Here is a 16,823-nt window from a genome sequence, read left to right as displayed (position 1 = left end):
TGTTATTTCAAATATCTCAAAATAGTTGTTAGTAGAACAAATAACTTGTTACAAATTATTCAGTTGCACCTGAAGTTTGTTTCTAGACATGCAAAGAAAAATACAGTATATTCACAGGCTGCATTTATAAAAAATTAACCAAGGCAATCTACACTGGTACAGCTGTGACAGGAGGTATTTTGAATCAGCATGTGAAGGATTAAGCCACTTTAAAATGAAATATAATGCAACATCTTATGTCAAAGATCCACAGCTCCCTATTTGTGATTGAAAGAGATTTGTTCCTGCTACAGACTGGACAGAGAATTACCTTAAGTGTTTGTGAACCTGAAAAAACAGTCTATTTCAAAGTTTCTACAGTTTATCAGGATTACACCAGACTTACAAGGTACATGAAAACCTAGGTACAATTATACAAATGTCAAGTGCCTGGTCTAAACGTATTGGTTGTATTTGCAACTTTTTTCTTTTTAATGGTTCTATTCTGCACAAAGATCCATGAATCTGCAATGAAAAAAGGTCCAAGCTCTACCATGACTCTGAAGCATATTGAAGCTCTAATCTGCTTCTCCTCTCTGCCTGCCTGTGGCTATAAATGCAACATGACAGTACTTTTCAAGAAGAAAAGTAATAGCATGACACTACTGCTGCCTTTCTTACAACCACATATATGGTCAAACCATCTCCCACACCCTCTCTCTCTGTTTCTTCTCCTTTTTTCTTCCCTAAAAATTAAGCTGGCATGATTCTAGATAGAAAAATTCTGCATTAGCATTTCTTCACAGTAGCAAAACCCCCATTCTGCCTGAATAAACTCACGTACTCAGAAGCTACACAAGCAACAGAAGCAGCAAGGTTTTAAAGAGAAAGACAACTCTTTATCGATCTTTGGGAAAGGCTTGAATGGTACAAGCTAGAAGTTACGGTTCTTCATGGAGGAGACTCCAGGACAGGTCTACTTGGCTTAACCAAGAACTTCCAGGGTGACTTCTGCATGTTTCTGCCCTCCACCTGTTTATTAAGGCATTTTTTAGTGTAACAGCTCTTAGCTGTAGTGGAAATTCAGCTCTAATGCAAGCCTGATGCACCTGTTGCGTTAGCACCATATCAATCAGCTCCAGTTCAAGGCAATCTCGTGTTAAGCATCCTGAAGTATGAACCAACACCTCTGCTAGAAATCGCTGGTCACCGTAACACGTCTTCGCTCTGGGAAGTTCACAAAGACTGTGGATATCTGTATAGAAAATACCGATCCCAGGAAGTCAGTGGCACCAATGAGTTCTGCAGTCCAACGATGCATTACATAGAAATATTTTAAAATCTTCTCCTTGCTTTTGAATTCTGGTTGTCTCCTCAGATTTTTCTGTGACACAGAACAAAGCTGTCTTCTCCATACCTCGTACGATTACGTACTTGTACCAACACTTAATTTTAGGTAGGAGAAGACAGCAAATATTACACAGGTCACCTGGAAGTACTTCTTATTCACAGATTTTCAGAGCAGTACTTTTAACCTACATTTCAGATAGTCAGTATATTTCTGTATTATCTGCTATTTCACATCTTATGCATCCCACATTTTTCAGAGACCCTGAGTGCAAGTTTCATCAATGCTTTCACTGCACTGTCCACCGCAATACTCTCTTTAAATGCTCTTCATTTGCTGTGCACACCATAAGAAAACTAAGTTTTTCTTTTTATGATTTGTAAAATTTGTACTGAACAAGTACCTTGTGTTTGGCACTACAGTATTTGTTTGCCATATTAAGCAAAACTTTTACAACTATCTAAAACCTTTTTAGAACAAATCAGAACTGGTAGCTTATTTTAATTCCTCTTACACATGTGAAACAGCCGATCCAACAAACACTGAAACCCACAAGAAATCCAGTAATGCCATATAAATTTAATTCTATAAAATTTTCAAGGTTGCACCTTCAATTAGTGATACAAACCATGCCACTGAAATCACTATGAAGTTTTATACATGCTTCACTATAGCTCATTACCTTTTAAATTCAATTAAAAAAAAATAAAATCCTTGTTTCTAACAATTTGGGGGGGGGGTTGGTCGGTTGGTTGGTTTAGAAGTCTCAACAACTTCCAGCACAGTCATAATGCAGACAGGTTTCCAAGTCTCCACAACAGCAATGTCAGCCCTTCATGATTTGACATTTGTAGTTTTAATGTGTGGACAGAAGCTAAAGCAATCGTTGTCACACTGTAGTACTCAGCCTCTGGAGGATGTCATCCTATGAAAATTCAGATTCTTACTACCTCAAAAAGCTTAGCCGAAAGAGTCCTTCTTGTGCTCTGAAACAACCCAGACTATGTATTAGACTTAAACCTTATGCATGAACCAAGTATTCAAACAAAACTTACCTTTGCCAACAGTACCAAGTTATGTGCCTTACCAAGCATACAAATTAAAATACTATGGTTTTGTTTCATAGCATTCACAGTCCCTGAAACATTAAGACACAAAAGCCAACTGTGCCTCAATTAGGCTTTGGTTATATTTCCTTTTACTTGAAAATACTTTTGCCACATGCCATTCCCATTACAGTTTGGCACATTTTGTAATACACTTGTATGTGATCTTTTAAATTGTAGCACTCTTTCGAAGAAATGGGTCTGATTAACTTTATTTTTCTAGGAAGTCTGTGCCTACACTTCTGCAATATGCTAAAACAGTTTATCCCTAACTGACAACCCCACATTGCTCCCTAGTGTGAAGCTGTGTAGGAGCAGCACAAATCTAGTGAAAAGAGGAGATTGAAAGCAGCTTGAAAGATGCGTTTTCTTACCCCAAACCCAGTTGTCTGTGCTTCCTTAAGAAGGGAGAAAAGGAAAAATGGGCTTTCACTAGCAAATATTAGATTAAGCCTACCACAGGGAATTATTGCAAATAGTTCTACTTCTTTGCATCGACAAAGGATTAACTCTAGGTACAGGGTCACAATTTCTAACGGAAGATCCCATTTTCCATTTATGAAATGGAAAAAAAAAAAAATTACAAATTTTGACCAAAAGAGTGAAACATTTATCTGCATACTTCACAGAAATCGCTTCTCCTGCTGCTTTTCGTAATAACAAAGCTATAATTTAGTATGTTGGTACAGAATTTAATCTTCCAGGGAAAAGAAAACAGTGAAGATTAAACAAAAATAGGTATTCATCCTATTTGAAATTGCAGCAGAATTATTTTTGGTATTATCTGAAATAAGGTGAAAAAGGTGCTCAAAAATATTGGTGTGTTTACTATAGACCCACATCTCTTTAAATCTTTTAGAGAAAAGCTGTTTTTGTAAACATTTAACAAAGAACAGATGGCCTGTTTTAATCATGCGAAAAAACCTGGAGCTCACATTAATACTCCTACCAGCGACTACTGGAGCTCGTCACCTCCCTAACCAGGCGCATGGTACAGTCTTCACTGATACCATTTCATTTTACAATGGACATTTGCTCATCAATTCCCACTGCTTGACAGTTAATCAATGCTATTAACATGCAATATCACAATGCAGGACACTCATAAAGATCGCAGCTTATTACAGCAAAACAGGGATTCTTCTGGAACTCTGAGGAGTTAAAATAATTTGCAGCTCAACAGGTTACCCAGGAGGAAAATATGCTTTTGCATTATCACTAGAAGCCAACAAATGAAAACATTATTTGAGAAACCGTTTATGGAGTGTAAAAATCTCACCTTTGTGGAATTCATACTTAAAACTTCCAAACATGCTATAACCAAGACTTGAAAAATTAAAAGTGAGGCTGCCTGTGTTTCACAGCTGCTTCCACGTTTAGACCCAAGATCATTCCCTGCAGCCCGAAGCACAGAAAGATATCTCAAACCAGGCCTGTTACATGAAGTGGCAAGATGGACAGCATGTAGGATTAATCCAGCCAGGGTTAGTGGCAGGGAGGGAGGTTAAGGAGGAGAATCTTTTTGTTGCTTCAACAAGGATTGAACCACGATCAACTGTACTTAAGCACTAAAAGTAGCTGAGTATTCCTTCCCTAGCAGAGCAGCAACTTGAGCCAATATTGAGCTTTACGGAGAACGAAGAAAGGGCAGTGAAGTATGCAACATGACTCGCTAACTTCATGAAATTTAAACATCAGCACAAAACAAACAAAAAAAGCTCCTTTTTACCAGGATTACTTTGATTTTCCCTTCCAGACTCCCTGGGCTTCTTCATATTTTAAAACAGATCTACTGTAACCACACTTTATTTAAATTTTCTTGAACCAAGTTGTGTAACAGTAGAGCCAGTGCTCAGTCAGTTCCCATTGGCTCCAAAATACAGACCTCTCCAGCATATTTATGCACATTAGATAAATCATTACTGAATATTCTCATTTGCGGCAACTGTGGTCCTGTTACAGCATTACCTTCACTTGGAAAAGTTAAAACTGCAACCTTTTCAAACACAAGGCAAACTACAGCATGGTTTCTGGAAGCAGCTCTATCTACTGCCACAGAGATCACAGGTTTTGAATTTGTATCCTTCCCAACAGCACAGCCCACAAGGTATTAAAAGCCATCACAGGCAGAAATGCCTCCATGATTCTTCCTTTCAAAGGTTAATTAGAGGATTCATCATCCCGCTGGATTATTCTGAACAAGCTACTCATCTTGACTATCCTCCAAACAAAGAACTTGGTAAGTTTCCACATCATGTCTCCATACATTGCTTTGTTCCTGCAATTCTCAACTTGTCTCATCAACATTTTCAGCATTAGGCCTGTCCCGGTGCTCCCTCTGTGTGAAGCAAGCTGTGGCTTTTCTAGAATAACATAAATCTTCTCAGACGTTGCCCATCTGCAAAGCTCACATACCAGTAAAAGCTCCAGAGTAAACAGGAACCAGCACCACCTCCGGAATGGCAACCAAATATGAGCACCTACATACAACAACAGTACAGCTGTGCAGTACTTTTTCCTGTAGTAACTGAAGCCCAGAAACATCCTCAAAACTGCTCACACACATAATTCTTTCCGAAGTCTGTTTTACCAATCATCTCTTCTCCTTTATTGTGAATGATGATTCCTTCCCTCTCCTGTGGAACTGCTGTCTTGAAGATGGTGTATGTCTTTAAGAAAATTATTAGTAATTTAAAAATATTTTGGGCAATGTGACAACTGGTATCTCAGTATTTCAGAAACTCCTCTAAAAACACTGTAGTTCAAAAATGAGAACTTGCATTTATAAAACTAGTGTTTTCAGCAATCTTCTCTGCAATAAAGGGAATGGTATCACACCAGATGAAAATGAAAGAAGTCTGTTTTGCAAACAGACCCAACAGGAATCTTGTACTTGTCTTTTGCCGTACTTCTACAAAACACAGCTTAAAATGTATGGAAAACAAAGTTCTATTAACGCCTTCTTAGCAAGACACAACTTCACAATTAAAAAATCAGTCTGCATGAAAAAAGTTCACTTTTTAATGAAGTGCTGCTGCAATACCATTTTATTTCTTACACAAGTCTTAGTATAGTACAGAATATTCTAAGGCTATCCTAAATCTTCCTGCTCTGTGTCTGCTAATGGAGACAGCCTTTGAAAATCAGGTGCAACTACTAAAAAGTTAAGACTTTCTGATCCAAAGTTTTCAGAAAAGCTCTGAATCAAAACTGCTGTAATTCTGATGCCAGCAGCATCCTAACAGTGCAGTGGAAGTGATTAAAACCAATCTTAATGCCCTTAGCCAGTAATGCAAGAGTCTGATCACTGTTGATTCGGTGGAGCTGAAAGTATCACCCAGTTACTGTATGCAGAAGAGTAGAAATATGCTATACAAAATACAGAGATCCTTAATTAAGTCTCAGCACAGCTACAGTACCAGTATTAGAATTACCTGTTTTCTGGTCAGGTGTCCTGTGGAGTAACACAGATTACAAAATATGAATGATACTAATGTGGCTATCCAAAAAGCAAACATCCCATTGTATTTTACAGTAATCATATGTAGCAACACTGTGTCATGCTCACATAAAAGTGAGAGATATTACTAAGCCTGTGGGGTATTAGTCAGTGCAATAAGCACCAATGGTTTGTTCACAGCTCAAAAAACAAATAACTTGTCCTGTAAGAGAGCTCTCTAGTTGCTGTCCATCGATCAGAATTGACAGTGTTGGTCAGACAATTCCCACCCCTATGATAATGAAGCATGTATGCTGCAAATTAACTTTCCACTAAGAAACTGCAACAGCTACCACATGGATTGTTTGTAACTGCTAATGTAACTGTGATGGTCCACAAGACAAACATTTTATTAAGGCTTTTTTTGCTACGCATTACTTTGCAATATATACTGCCTTAGACAGCAGCGTAAGATTGCTCCTAATGCTAGCAGGGCAGGTCCTAAATATTGCACAATGTAGCCAGACTCCAGCCTCCATCATTGCCATGTAGACTGGTCGAAGACTCACCATTCTGGCAAGTCTTAACTAGCTCTGGCTGTAGGAACACAGAGAAAGGGTGGGACAATTAGGTACTGGTTGGCAAAAGCCGTATTGCTCATGTTGACAGCTTGTCTAGCTCAAGCCTGCCTCCCCTGACCACAGAAATTAGGTTTCCTTTACCTGTATGCGCAGTTATCAAGCACTAGACATGCCAGAAACATGCCAACATGAGTTTTACCACAGAAGTTCTGCAGAGTTTATGCCATGCAGTCTATACCACAGGTGGGAAAATGACAGGCAGAGCAGCAAGAGTCCTACTCTGAAGTGGCCCATAAGCATCTTTTTGTTAAGATCTTCCTTCTGCCAAGTAGAACCTGTACTTAAAATGTGGATAGCTTCTCTGTGAAGTTACACCCAAGCACAGCTATCAAGATAATCTAGTGCTTACTGGAGAATTCCTTGGATTACAGAATATCCATGGTTTACCACTCTGGTCTCTTCCAATCACTCTAAAACAAGGTGGTGGCTGCACATCTCCAGGCAAGATTAGAAAGTCACACAGTAAAGTAAGAACGTGTCAGGATGAAACGATTTCCAAAAGACCTAGTACAATACTTCAACTTGTCCAGGAAAGGGAGAATAAAGGAGGAAACACCTTCACATATTCAACCAAAGCAATAATATTGAAACTGCTATTATTAAATGCATAAGCATTATAGAGACTAACTTATCATTTTAGCATATATACAGGCTGAGCTGTTGCTCTTGGGCTTGCCTCTACATTCCCCACGACCCTTCAGCACCACCATGAAAAGTGAAACAGTTCCTCTGGTTAAAACATGAGCATCTTCCCCCTCTTGGGCACGTTTCACCAGTCACACTGAAATCAAGGTCCTGAGGGAAGACAGGGAAGTGTTCAAATAAACGGAGACCTATCCTCCCTGAAGGGTAACCCATTCCTACATCACACTGCCTGCCATAACCACAGGTTATGACACTCTGATACCAACTATGATTTCTACTTAACGCCCTGTACCCTACCCAGAAAAAGAAAACTCAACAAAACAGTCGTGACTGACTTGGTGTATTAAGCGCTTACAGCCTGCCCACAGTAACTGAAGTGATAATATATCCCCCTAGATTTTGTTTTTCTACAGAAGTCACTCAACCATTTTAAGAGGGACTTTAATTAGCTCACATATACTTCTATCAATACTTTTCTCTAGCGTTATCAAATCTAAATCACAGTGACAGAGAGTGAACAGCACCAGGTTTATAACTAAGGAGAAAATCAAAGACCAGCATACATGTTGCAAATACTGCTTCTTCTGACCGCAGACAACTGAAAAAGTTCCGTGTATACTTTCGCTGCTGCAAGCAGCAGTAAGAGCAAAAACATTCTATGCTGCAACAGCAAAAAGTGTTTCTATTCTGGTACTTTTAAACTGTACCCCTTCTAGCCCCAAAACAAGTTAACAAGAAAACTTATTTAACAGGCTATATATGTAAAAAATATACGTGAAAGATAGTAAGAAATATCCGAATCTTACATGTTTATGTAAGAGATACATACTATTAAAGAACATAAAAATATAAGGTGCATATATAAATTCAGAAGTGATCTATTTTTTTATTTGCAAAATCTCTAATAAAATATGCTTTATCTGAATTCAGATAAAGTATACTTTATCTTCTCATGTTTTACATCAAATAAGGTCCATTTTAAGCTAAGGAAGAAAGAACAATAGAGAAAAGCAGAATGTTTGCTTTAGGGGTTTTTTTACTAGATGAAGCTGAAGATCATCAGGCCAGGAAATATTTCATTCCTCCTGCCCACTCTGCGGCACCTAAGGATCAAGTGAATACAAGCTTCGGAAATACCACCCATTTGATGGACACCCGGAGAACCCTAGTCTGTTGTTTGTAAGGACAATATGAAATGCTTTTCAACAATGAATCAAAAGGACCAAACTGCAATAAAGACTGTAAGGAAGTACACCTGGAGCAGGTATGAGCACAGATGGGAGCAGTGTAGATATAAGTGTGCATTGCCCTGGTCTATTTAGCTGGCACCACTCTGTGTGTATATATTTTTTTACATCATGCCTGTGCCCAAAAGTCCTCAAACTCAGCTTTATACACTTCATGCCCATGCCTGTGTGCCACGCTTGTCTACATGCACCATCGTGTCCTTCTGGGCTTGGTTATCTGTCAGCCTCTCCCTATGAGTGTCAGGAAGCCTTAGAAAGACACTAATCATAGTTCTTTCAGCCTTCTCATGGTAAGCCATGCTTCACATTACACACACACCTGCCCTGGGGCAGCCTCTTACCCCTCTTCTAAGGTCTTCAACAGGTCTAGTTCACCTCTTCTAAGGAACAGGTCTAGCTCTCGGGAAACAGGTTGGCGCTCAGCTGCCCACCAAGCCCTCTTGCAGAAATGAATGAGGGCAGTATCTGAAGGTCTTTACTTCACACATACAAAAACCAGTAAGATACAGTGAACACCATCAAAATACTTTCAAATGTATTTTTAGGCAATTACATACGCTGTAATATGCATATGCTGTTTGTTCCAAAACATTAGGAAGACTTTTGGTAAGACCTTAGCATTTTCCTAACCCCTTCCTTACACACCTAGGAAAACAAGAGCTCTGCATTTTTGTTTTAAAAGTTTCCCACCCCCATCACATTCCAGACTTGCTAAACATGCATGTTTAAGAAGCCTGCACATATCAAAAAATATATCAATCACTTAATGACAGACATTAAACATCAGATCATGAGGCTGATGAATAGAGGATGCAATTCATAGAGAACCTGTACTAAGAACTTTATCACTTCTATCTGCAAGCCCTCATAAAAAAAGAGCAGGTTTTCCCCAAAGGTATAAATATATACCATGTTCCAATAGCTCAAGAAAATGGCCTTAGAGGTTTAAGATTTCAACAGATGCAACAAAGGACTCAAAACTCTGAATTTTTACTCCTGTCTCTATACAGGAGGTCCCACTGAAGTCCCACAATACTTCCACAATGCCATCTGTAAGTATTTCTATTAAATAATCAAACATTCTGAATTCTTCCATGGTTTGCAGCAAGATTTTTTCAATTTCACCAGGATATCTTGTGGATAGAGTGCACCAACTGAAGAAAAATGACCTTAAAGCACTAAAAGCAGCACTACCGACACAGATAATTACACTTTGGTTTCAGTTTGCAGCTGACAAACTTTTAGTTCACCAGTATTTTTATGACTTGTAACAGGCCCCACTAGACAAATAATACAATACTCTTTCTTGCCTTGCCACCCCCCCCCTCTCTCTGCAATGTGCAGTTGCACTGTATTCACAATCAAAAGATGAAGACTTTTGATTCATTACTTGAGCTGGAACTTTTTTTTTTTTTTTAACTACAACTTGTACTCAAGGCTTTTTTGGCTACAAATTTTAGAAAGCACACAGAAGTCAATGATCCCACGAACTTCTAGTACCATAAAAAACATATGGCACCACCAAGCTAAACCAGTCTAAACCAACTTTGATTATTATTATGTTAATCTTTAAGTTTGCCAACTTAATTCTGATTAAAAGGACCTCCTCTCAGAATTTTCCCCAAAAGGCCATGTTTGGTCAGTGTTTTCTGATATATATATATCCACAGTAGCTCAATCATCCTGTCTTTACTGTTTACGTCTGCTCCAAATCTCAAAAATGTTTTCCTTGCTGTTGTTACAATCTCACAGTCCAGATGAGCACACTTAGTACAAGAAGATTCACAACTTAATATTATTTAAAAGTTAACATTTTGATATTCTCAATGCCATTTCCTTAGTCACAAAGAGGCTCCACATCGCAAGAGAAAAAGGAACTCCGAAATCTCACTACCACTTATTTCTATTAGCTGTCCCTAATAAATTGGAGTGACTTTTTTAACCCATTTTTATCCAACATTAAACTGGTTTTGCCCCGCAGAAAATCAAAAGCTTTCTTCAGACACTGACCAAGCAAGTCACACTGCAAGTGAAATAGTAAACATGCAATGTTGCCTTGGACAAAGAATTACAGTTCACCATAACCCTAAGAAAAACTACTATAACATCTTTTTTTTTAATGTCAATCTAAATTATTAATTCAAATAGTCAAAAACAAAGAATAAATGTTAGTGTCACTTACGAAACAAATTTTACTTCAAAGTACTTAACATTTTACAATAGTATCTCCAACATACATGGTGACTCCTCTCTAGTTACTTCCAGAATTGCTGCCTCATTTAGCACATAGAACTGGTAAGACTTCTAGATTAAATTAGGTCTGACTAAGATATTATCCTGAAGAGAAGACTCATGTTACCTTGAAAACAGTACAGAAAAGGGAAGACTGCAAGGAGATGGTCTGTAATGAAAGCAGTGAACATCAGGCAAGATAATTTCTTGTCTTTTTTTTTTTTTACCAGCCTCAACTCACTGCAGTGTCCCTCAGTTTTTTTTCCAGAAGGGATTTAGTTTGGTTTTGTCTTGTTTGGTTTTTCCCCCTTTTGAATTATGTATTAATTTCTTTCCAACATGAACCTCCAGCAAAGGACTTATTGAGAGGTTCGCAACCACAACTGCAAGAGAGTACCTACTTGGGTAACTACTGGCTTTGGCATTAGGGAATACAGCTCTGGGCAGCACACACTAAAAAGCCCCAAATCCTGCACCTGTAACTCTGGCTTAAGGCAACTCCTGCTGCTGTCCTGGTTTCCTCATACGTACAATGGAGAATATGAATTGTAGGAGAATTTAGAAGATGAATGAATTAGTGGCTGTTGGTGTTTTCCTGTGTTACGATCAAAATTACTACAAAAAAAAGAGCTCTTTTAGCTATTTATTCTTTACCAAATATGAAGAGACAGTGTCTGTAAAAGAGTAAAACTGTTTCAGGAGATTCAGTGATATTCAAGATTGGATTTACTGGATAATATACAGTAAATAGATTATCAGGCCACACCTCAAGTAACAAAGCCAAATGAAACAGCTGTTTCTATCACAGTTGATCTTGTGCAGGTAGAAGGGAACAATAAAAAATACATCTACATACACAGATTACATCCTATTTCATAGGCACAAGAAATATGTATCAACAGTCCTACTTCACATCTTTCTGAACTTCCACCTTTGCAGCTTGCTATCATTCTGTAAACACAATCGTATAAGATGTGTACTAAATTACATAGTTTAATAATTTCTATAACTTGCTCTGTTGTTTCTTGATACTTAAAGTTGAAAGCACAGCACTGCACCAGCTACTAAGGAGAAATAACTCTTACAGCTGATCCCAGGACAACTGACAAGGTACACAGAAACATAACCAAAAATGACTTGCTACCTGTAGATACAAACAAGGCAGATTCTGCAGATGACAATGAACAATTAAAGAATTTTCTGAGTGTCCTCATCACATCCCTCTTTCAGAGGCACTGATGCTTAAAAGCTCTAAGGTGTCAAATTTAAGTATGTGAGGAGACAGCAAAAGTAGAGCTAGAAGCTACTTCTTTTTTCGCACATACACATGTATTACAAAGGTAGATGTATGTATTTGAACATTTAACTCTGTGTTCTTTAAATTTCCTCTACTGATGTCTGTCCCTCTTCCCAAACTACAGCTGTTTCCATGTCTCCTTTCCTATATATACACACACATGCCCAAGGAGGTTGTGAATGCTCCATCCCTGGCAGTGTTCAAGTCCAGGTTGGACGAGGCCTTGGCTGATATGGTTTAGAGCAAGGTGTCCCTGCCCATGGCAGGGGGGTTGGAACTTGATGATCTTAAGGTCCTTTCCAACCCTAACCATTCTATGATTCTATGATTCTATATATAAAACTGCAAACCCAAAGCCAACCTGCCACAGAAATAAATCATCAGCTAAATCATGCAGGTTCTTCCCTAGTTACATACTCAAGTATTAATTTTTTACATCTTGTCATGTAGAAGATACCCAATCCCCAGATTAAACATGCTTGACAAAGATAAAGTGAAATACAGTGGGAAGATAGGATTTTCTTTTCCCTCTCCTGCCTCTAAATAGAACAGGACAATAATCTGAAAACATAATGACTTGTGCAATGGCACAAACATAATGACTTGTGCATTTTGGTTTAGATACACTCGTAAACAGTTACGGAAAAGCATTAATTCTAGAAAAGTCTCTCTGATTAATCAGCCTTTAAATACCTAATGTTGATCAAGTCATGGAAATCAGAAGGCAAAAGGTGCAATATATCCTCGGCAGTGATGCATTTTACACCAATGATACTTATTTTATGAGAGAAAAACTACTAAAGATTTAATGGTGCCAATTAAAGAAGCCAAGAGTTTGCATGGCTCAATGGCTGAGTCATAGACCTTTTCTCTCTAATAGGTTCCATTATAGCCCTGAGCTCAAGCTGTGGGAAGAGGATTGCAGATGAGTAAGAGGAATTAGTGTTTTTACATGCTATCACAAAGTAGGTGTCCTTTAAGCATTACGCTGCTGCAACTCTGGCAGCAGTAGAGCAGCTTGCGCTTACTCAGAATCCTAGTTTTAAACGGGATGTTCAGAAATTCGTAGACATCTTACAAATTCAAAATGCTGTCAAAGGAATTAAGCCCTCACAAATTTAACTAGTATCTCATATACATTTCCAAACTTGAAATACTTCAGTACTTGTCATTTTTGTCTGAAGTTATTACCCATTATTTTTGGTATTTATTTATGTTTACATAGAACAAGGTAAGCCTGTAGCTGAAGACTAAAGTAGTTTGTACTTAAACAAAGGATGTCTATAAACAACTGGTGTGATGTACAATGAAAAGAAAACTAAAACATTGGAAGTGCCTCTCAAGATGGCTCCCAGCAAACCCAGGGCAGTATTTGTTCCATAGTATAATACTGTACAAAATTCTGATCATTAACAACCATTAGTCCTCAGACAAAGGTACAAATTATCTTGAAGGAGAAGTCCAAAGGGAATTTAACTTACTTTAGATAGATTGCTATTTATAAAAGCATTGTCAGATCCTAGTACACGAAACAGAAAGAATAAAGATGGGTAAAACTGGCACAAGAGCAAGATGAGTATGAAACTGGTGACTAATAAAGTCAGGATGGAAAAGTCAGATGTCTGTTCCAGCATTCAGAGTAATGTGATTTGGGTAAGATTTCAAATAAAAAAGGAGTAGCAAAAGCAAAAGCCAAGTACTCTTTAAATTGAAGTTTGATTAAGGTTATGAGAAGTAGTTCATAAAATGGTTACATGTGACAGCTGGAGGCTCAACTCAATGACCCAGCCAATCTTTACAAGTACTTGCTCCTAATGCATGGTGACAGTAAAAATCAACAGTGAAATCTTGTTTAGATTAAAAAAATAAACGTATTTTAACAAATGTAATTTGGAGTATGACAAATACGGAACCTATTACTTCAGAAATTAGTTAAATATGCATAGAACAATTATTTATGCTTCATTTTCTATGGTAAGGAAATCCCTAGTAAGCAGAATGACAGGGCTGGCAAGATAAGCTCATCACAGAAGCTTTACCTTCAAACTTGAAAAAAGGGGTTGGTTACCCAAAAAGCTTTTATAATTACACTGGCCAGTATCATTAGAAAAAAAAAATATTAGGTATTACCTCTTTTATAAGCCTTACTTCATTCTCATCCACAAATCATCACAGCTATGAACATGACTACTCAGATACCCCAAGGAAAACTTCTGTGATTTCAAGTGTTTGTATTTATAACATTTTTGACTAGAAACTGTCCTCATTCATGTAATGAATGACATACAAAGTACTACAGTGCTGTTTAAAACAGAAAAGATGCCAGTCCTTTTGCAATACCTTTTCTATTCCCTGGTTTGGACGATTTTCACGAAACAATACAGAAGTCATTTTTATTTTCAAGTACTTCAGATGACAGATATTTGAGAAAAGTAGAAGTAAGCTATTTATGAAATTACTGGTCATCGGTTGTTCATTTACACAGTTACATTATTTAAGGTTTGGTGATATACTTTTAAGGACTGAGTTAGTGCAGGAGATACTGGTATCCAATTGCTCTGCGTGTGTCTTAACTTGCAACAGGAATATTGCAATTCAAAAAGCTCCTGAGAGAATTTCACTTCTTTCTAATGTTGTCTTGGAAAACTTACTCTTCCTCAAGAAGCTTCCTATACACAACCGCCCCAACACACAAGATCTGAATCAATGAGGATAAATGAAGATAGAACAGATTCTTCCCTCAAAAAGTCCCTGGCCTGCTTTGACGTTCTCCAGACCAGATAATTACCAATGTGAACTCCTTCTCCCATGCTCGCCCAATGAGACAATGAGGTGATTTACAGGGGTGCTTTGTTTTGGGGTAAGTTGGTACAGAGACACTGAGCCAGAGAACAGGAGCTTTTTGGCTTTTACACCTACTAGTAAGTGTATCAGACTTAGTTAATCACTGAAAGAGCAAGACAACCTGCAGATCATACTTCAGCTACTCACAGCCCAGGTTTTCTTGTATAATATGTGCTCCCTTGGCAAGGTGTTCTTTGTTTTACTTACAAATACAAGCAGCTACCTCTTTGGCATCCATAACTCACAGAATATGTTCCTAAGTCAAAAGGAAAATATGCTAATCAAAATTTAAGTAATTCTATGTTTATGACTTGCAAGAAATAAATTGGTGGTTTTCTAGGACTGAAGGTAGATCTTTTCATGTGCACTGCTAATATTGCTTTTATGTATTAGTCCCCAGAGTTCTGCACAAAAATTTTTCACTATCCAATTAGATATAGCTACTAAAATTCCTTTACATGCAGAAAGTTATTTTCTGAAGCTGCAGTGGTTATATTTTGGATATAGACAAAGCAGAATAGAGTAGTACACCCAAAGGCTTTTTGCCTTTTTGAGACAGAGAAATGCACAGAAGTCAAGCTGACATTTGAACCAGCATGCAGGAGCTGAGGAACAAGCTTATCAAGGTGTTAACTCTTGTCAAGGCCAGGCTCCCTCAGAGCACTGGGCTGCTGTGGCAGGATCCTGCTGACAGCAGCATGGGAGGAAAAGTGAGGAAGTTTGTGGCTGCCTAAGTAACCCACACACGTCACCTGGCTGCATGTTTCCTTCCACCCTGTGAAGTGGAAGTAGGGATCGGGTCTGCCTGCCCTGCCAGCGTATTCCCAGCAACTCAAATTACTGAAAGGTTTTCTGATGGAATAAGTCAACAGACATGGAGGGTATGTATCACTGGCTAAACCCATCTTTTTTTATAGCTGGCTTACTAATAGCAAACTGCTGAACAACTCAGGTAACTGATTTCATGCTGTCGCTTTCCACTACAAGATTGGCAGCTCCACAGAAAGTCTGTTTTGCCAGTTGCCTTCAAATTCAAAGGCAAATGTAACATTTTTACTATATATTCCTTCCATGTCCTTTCAACAAAAGGTGCCACTGTACAATCCATTACTTGTAAGTGAGGTGAGGATACAGAATCTCGACCAGCCAAGACAGAACTCGCTCCACTCAAAGAGATCATTGAATGGTTTGGTTACAAGAGACCTTTAAAGGTCATATAGTGCAACCCCCCGCCATGAGCAGGGGCATCTTTAACTAAATCAGGTTGCTCATAGCCTTGTCCAGACTGGCCTTGAATGTTCCCAAGGACTGGGCATCTACTGCCTCTCTGGGTAACCTCTGCCAGTGTTTCACCACCTTCATTGTAAAGAACTTCTGCCCTGCACCTAGTCTGAAACCACCCACCTTTAGTTTAAAATCATTACCCCTGGTCCTGTTGCAGCAGGCCCTGCCAAAAAGCTTCTCCCCATCATTCTTATAAGCCCCCTTAACGTGCTGGAAGGCTGCAATATGATCTCCTGGGAGCCTTCTCTTCTCCAGCCTGCACAAGCCCAACTCCCTCAGCCTTTCCTCACAGGAGAACTGCTCCAAGCTTCTGGTCACCTTTGTGACCCTCCTCTGGACTTGCTCCAACAGGCCCATGTCTTTCCTGTATTAGAGGGCCCCTGAGCTGGACACCGTTCTCCAGGTGAGGTCTCACGAGAGCGGAGTAGTGGGGCAGGATCACCTCCTTCGACCTGATGGTCACACTCCTTTTGATGCAGCCCAGGATACAGTTGGCTTTCTGGGCTGCGAGCGCATACTGCTGGCTCATGTTCAGCTTTTCATGCACCAGTATCCCCAAGTCCTTTTCCAAAGGGCTGCTCTTAATCCTTCATCCCCCAGCCTGTATAGATACCAGGGCTTGCCCTGACCCGGGTACTGGACCTTGCCTTTGGCAAACCTACAGAGGCTCACATGGGCCCACTTCTTGAGCTTGTCCAAGTCCCTCTGGATGGCATCCTGTCCCTTAGGTGTGTCAACCACACCACTCAGCTTGGTGTCAT

General features: G+C 38.9%; 1 protein-coding gene across 6 annotated transcripts in view; it reads right to left on the bottom strand.

The window, feature by feature from the left end:
• The window catches only part of CHD7 (chromodomain helicase DNA binding protein 7), a 136,049-nt gene that overhangs the window by 63,136 nt on the left and 56,090 nt on the right, over positions 1-16,823 (bottom strand). The gene's annotated exons all lie outside the window — the stretch shown is intronic.

Source organism: Neopsephotus bourkii, unplaced genomic scaffold, assembly GCF_033783945.1.
Source record: "Neopsephotus bourkii isolate Nb327-2 ecotype Australia unplaced genomic scaffold, CSIRO-AGI_Nbou_v1 NB_1820, whole genome shotgun sequence".
In the NCBI taxonomy this organism is placed as follows: Eukaryota; Metazoa; Chordata; class Aves; order Psittaciformes; family Psittacidae; genus Neopsephotus; species Neopsephotus bourkii.
The sequence above is the reverse complement of the archived record's forward strand: the minus strand, read 5'-3'. Positions and strand labels throughout refer to the sequence as shown.